Genomic DNA, 5,634 nt, shown 5'->3' with positions numbered 1-5,634 from the left:
TTCAATTTTAATGGAGTAGCCTATATTTTATCTGGAAATTTTTTCTCACCTTTACATGTTTTTATATCCTCTCAACTTCTATGACATTATGATTTATATTCCATATTCTGTACTTTAATAACTACATATGATAATTTTCTATCCACAAGTATATTTTAGCCAAGCGAGTAAAATCTAAATTTGAATGTGTGTGGACCCTGTAAATTTGAGGAGTGACTTTTGTTTAGAAAAAAAATATTCTAAACATTTTAAGAACCCAATAAATATTTGGCGGACAGTGTTTCATATCACTTTGCGCTATGCTGGGAAACTCCAAGCTCTGTCATTTCCAATGGGTGTTCCTAAGCCATGACTGTGAGACAAAGACAAACTGATGATAACGATGCCAAAGGGAAGAAAGCATTACCACCAACACAAAACACACACACTGACTCGTCCCTTGTGTGAAAGCAAGCTGAAGAACAACAGAGCAGTCTCATGGAGAGCCTTGGTGCCCAGAGAGCCATGCTTCTCCAATGGTTCCCTCCATTCCCCCAAAGTGGACTTGATCCCCAAGTGTTTGCTGGATCTAGACCCGGCCCTCTTATCCACGTTTCATAAACAAAGAGAGCAAAAGAAAACGAAAAGTTCATCTACCATAAAGAGCTTCCTTTTGTAGAACAGAGCTGACAAGCTCTTTGCAGTTGCATGGGGGGCAGACATATATTCAGGTGGCTCTCATATATTCAAGAGAGAAGTAGACCAGCTTAATGTGAGACTAGCTGCTGGAAGACAGGGAAAATGGTTGCCTGATTGGAAAGGAACACCTTTGACCCAGAGCTTCTTCAAACCCACTCTCTAAGTTCATGGATGCTTGTGACATGTGCTCTTTGAAAACCGATTGGCAAAGCACTGGAGAAATTCCTGACCAACATCACTCTCAAATTCTTGTCATTTGTTTGCAATCGCCCTGTTTTTACCACCTTTCTCACGGTTTCAGTACACAGACCTGCCCTCCCTGAGATTTCATCTGTATCCTGCATCATGGTGAATTTTTGTCTGTTCCCATTTTATCCCTTAAACTGTAGATATCTTGAGGTCAGAGGTGACTTAGAAATCACGCTTGTGGTCTCCAGTTTTTTACATACATGACACATTTAATATTTGTTTCTTGAGTGAGTCTCTGCCTCCTGCTAAGTGTGGCAGTGTGGTATATATACACAGGCATGGAAGGGAGACATTCATTTTTATCATTAATGGTTGCAAAGATAATGTACTGCAGAGATTATTTCATTTTGTTAAGCGGATTTGGTAAAGAGGGGAAATGAGTTTGTTTGGGAACCATAGGAAGCTTTTTAATATAATTGATGTGAAAGTCTTAAGATTTGGGATAAAAAAAAAAATCCTGCCCCAGTCTGCTCAGAAAAGCTGAAAGTCTGCAAACCTTGCCATTACTGAACCGCACGGTGTAGAAAGGCTGTTAGGGAAGGCTAATGCCTATACAGCTGGTGTAATGAAGAAATGGAGGTTTAGGCACGGGAAACCACAGCTCCAACAGAAGGAGCTGAAAAGATATAGATAAGATTAGTGACATATGTAAAGGCCCAGATACTGTGTGACAAAGCCTACCCAGCTGAATAGGCTGAAGCCAGAAGTAATAGGAAGGCCGTGTTCTCCCTAATCCTCCCAGATAAGCTGTTCCATCCAGAATTATCAGCCAACAATCTTCAGGGTATCAGGCTGAAAATGAAGTTTCAGACTGCTTTGATTCCTCATCCATAAATGAGAAAGTGTCTGAAGGATCTTTATTTATTCTCGCTCCCGCCGAAACACTCTTCAAAAAGTGCCAATATACTAGCAACAGATGCAGAAAGCCTCCCTTCCTTTGATTGACAGAACATGATATAAAGCAACCCTCACTTGACATTTCAGTTTCATAAGGTTCCTAGCAGGGGCAGAGAAAAAAAAAAAATCCAGGAGGAAAAAAAAATCCACTAGAAAATAAAGAGGATTTATGCAAACTCACATGAATGTTTTCAGAATTAAATTTAACAGTTTTCTTTCTCTATAGTCCATACCTGATATTTTGGGTGTAGATAAAGAATTTCCGTAGAAATAATTTCAGCCACGTGCATATTAATGCTCATGGCTTACTAAAACAAAGTATTTACATGTTAATGTTTGTTGATTACCAGGTACTTAAGTTGCTTAGTTATAAATGATTGGGGTATTCACTCTGGGGAGGAGATGTCTAATTTGGTGTTGTGTGTGCTTTAATTTAGACTTCAAAATATGTAATTGAATGAGAAAATGTCATTCCCACTTTTGCATTTCAGTTTTGAAAGGTCATCCCATGGTTAGTTTGTACATTTTCAAATTCTTGTCACATTGCTCAATAAGATATTAAAGTCAACTGTACCCGTCGACACATTTCTTGCAATTGACATATAAATGTTCTATTGAAATAAGGAGTGAGCTTCAAGCCTACAGACACCTTAAGGAAAAGGGCTCAAAGAATCTTACAGGTGAGTCCTCCAGAAAGATACTAATTTTTTTTGTTTTGTTTTGTTTTATCAAAGCCAATTCTTTATATTCAATCCAAGTTTTCTGATAGATTCTCTGTACTGGAGTAGTTAGCTCTGTGGAAACTCACAGTCTTCTGGAACTCCTGGCAAACTTCAAAGCTACTTTAGATCCTGGGGTTCACTGTCTGTCATTCAAAGAGCATTTTAAATGGAAATCTTCAGATTGCAAAGCAAGCTTGAGGTGAGGAAGCCCACAAGGAAGAATGAGGCCCATGTGACAAGGCTCAGTTGGGTGGCAGCCAGATGTTTCCAAAACCAACTCTCTTATCTCTGTCTCTTCCTGCTTGCCCCTGCTTCCAACAAACCAAAAAGCAAAGAGCAAACAAGTGTTACTAATAATTGTATTTGGTGTTCATTGTGGTAGGTTTTGGAAGCATTTGGGTTGCTTAGAAATCTTGCCGGGCTGTGGTGACGCATGCCTTTAATCCCAGCACTTGGGAGGCAGAGGCAGGCAGATTTCTGATGTTCGAGGCCAGCCTGGTCTACAGAGTGAGTTCCAGGACAGAGAAACTTTGTCTCAAAAAACAAAAAAAAAAAAAGAAAAAAGAAAAAGGAAAAAGGAAAAGAAAAAAGAAAAGAAAGAAAGAGAAGAGAAGAGAAGAGAAGAGAAGAGAAGAGAAGAGAAGAGAAGAGAAGAGAAGAGGGAGAGAAAAGAAAGAAATCTTGATTACTTTGCAGAAAGAGGCAGAAACCTGAAGAAACCTGACAGAAGCAAGCAGAGGGGCAATGGTGGTTCCTCCAGCTGAGCTCTCAGATGCCACCAGATTACTTAGGAACCTGTCTCCTTGTCTCTTTTGATTGGGTAAGAAATAGCTGTAATGTTTTCAGACCCCAACCGACTACTAGGGGCCCTTAGACGCCTTAATGAAGAACAAGCTTCACCCTGGGAGAGGGAACCCTGTCTGAATTCCTTCAGCTGGGAGTAGAGAAAGAGACAGGAAGGGATGAAGGGAAACATCCAGATAGAAAGCTTTCCCATAACCCTGTAGAAGGGCACTTTAAAGGCAGACCTCCAAAGCCTGTCCATTCAGCACTGACATATCCAGCTTCGGTGCACAACTGAAATGATGCGTGCCAAATAGATTAGGGTAGGAGGGCATTGAGTGGAGTTGGGTATCAGACTATATGACTACGCCCTAGGAAAAATTTAACTAAATTTTGCACATTTGTTCAATTACAGGCCCTGACAGGGGAATAAATGTGAAAGCATATATAAAACCGACTCCTGAAAACCTCAGGGCTTGACTCCCCAAAACATCCATGGGAGATATATGAAATAACTGTAGTCCTCAATGCCTCAAGCCCCTTCAATTTATAGTATTATTTATTTAGCAATTCAACAAATGCTGTCCTGGGCACAATAGTCTTCTCTCTTCATTCCAACACATAAGGCTGGAAGTGGGACTGTGTCCACAATATCTTCCACCCACACTGGGCAAGACGAACATGCCCTTCGGGGTTCCAAAAGCATTGTATCATAACCACACCTTAAGAAGAAACACCCCAAATCAGCAGACAATATTGAAAATGTGGTTGCTATGCAAGTTTCTCCTGAAATTTTGATAGTCCTCTTTTAAATCTCCTAATGAGAATAGAACTTTGTATGTTTTGCCTCATTGAATTCCCCAATAGTCTCTAGGAGACAAGCAATGTAATAAGCCCTAGTTCACATACAAGTCAGAGCCTGACTGTGAGAGGTACATTGTTCAAAACCATACAGCTAATGAGTAGCTGAACTCAGTTCTGCATTCAACTTGCCTGACCTCAAGCCCAGCCTCTGGTCACCACTTTATATCGCTACATTTATGACTCTTTTACTTTTGCACCCTTAATTTATATTGTAATTTGCTTAAGTTCAGTCTGCATTTTATTTGTAAGGTCTCTGGCTCTTCAGGTGTGAAGGAAATTTCTGAGTATGCCATGTGCACAGGATTGCCACAATATAATTATATGGTATCAGTGTGTACGTGTGTGTGTGTGTGTGTGTGTGTGTGTGTGTGTGTGTGTGTATGCTTAAAAGTCACGCCATCATTCTAAAATGTACTTTTCATGGATAAGAATACATACTTTGCTAAAGGCAGCATGTCAGGATAGCAATTATAGTTTCAGGATAAGCACAAATTAAGTCTACCACTTAAAATGCAAAAACTTCAAATATACAGACTAGATTCCAAAAATGGCCATTTAACATAGAGGTGTTGAATAATTCATGCCACACTATATGGGCAAAGCTTGCATACAGCTGGCATTGGTACAAGTCACGTATAAGCTTACACACTCCTGGTTGCTATTTATTGCCCAAATTTCTTACAAATGTATAATGTTGATTATAGAGGAAAGAAATGGAAATGTGGATGAATCTGTCAAGACTCCCTGACTCTCTTACCAGGCCTTGTGTCAGCAGAATACAATATTTACAAATAAAGACTGTGACTTTTTTTATAAGGTAAATATAGGCATACACTCATTAACACAGGAGATGCATTCCCAGAAAAGGGAGTGCTAAGTGAGGAGAAAAAAAAAATGAACCCTGTTCATTGTGGCATAGCCGTTATGAATCTATGTCCCTGAGATGTTTGCTCAATCGTTGTTAACAGTGCCTAACAATCCCTGTCCAAGAACAGACACTCAATAAATACTTGAATGAATGGATTATCCCTTGACCTCAACTCTCCTGAAGTCCTTGCATGCCTTTGGCCATTATCTGTTCTGCATAGCAGCCACACCTTTGGAGCCTGCCCTCCAGCCAGGAGAAATGTCTATCTGATCTTTGCATTCTCCTTCCACACAGTGGATCTTCCCCTAGGGTGCCTCAGATCACCCTCACAAGTTAAAATGCCAATTGATAGGCTTTCAGCCTTCTGGTCCTATCTCAGCCAAATTTCCTAACAAGCCTTTTATCAGTTAGTAGGCATTGACCTTGATCTGGTGGACACAAAGGGACAGCAGAACTTGAGTGTCAACAGAGGCTGACAAACCCTCTCTTAGTTGAGGACAGCCCAGCACACTTTAAATATCAAAATGGTGAAAGAGTTCCACTGCTCCGTACCTTGAGCTTTAATACAAAGAT

Source organism: Mus musculus, chromosome 19, assembly GCF_000001635.26.
Source record: "Mus musculus strain C57BL/6J chromosome 19, GRCm38.p6 C57BL/6J".
Classification (NCBI taxonomy): Eukaryota; Metazoa; Chordata; class Mammalia; order Rodentia; family Muridae; genus Mus; species Mus musculus.
Note: the sequence above shows the minus strand (reverse complement) of the source record.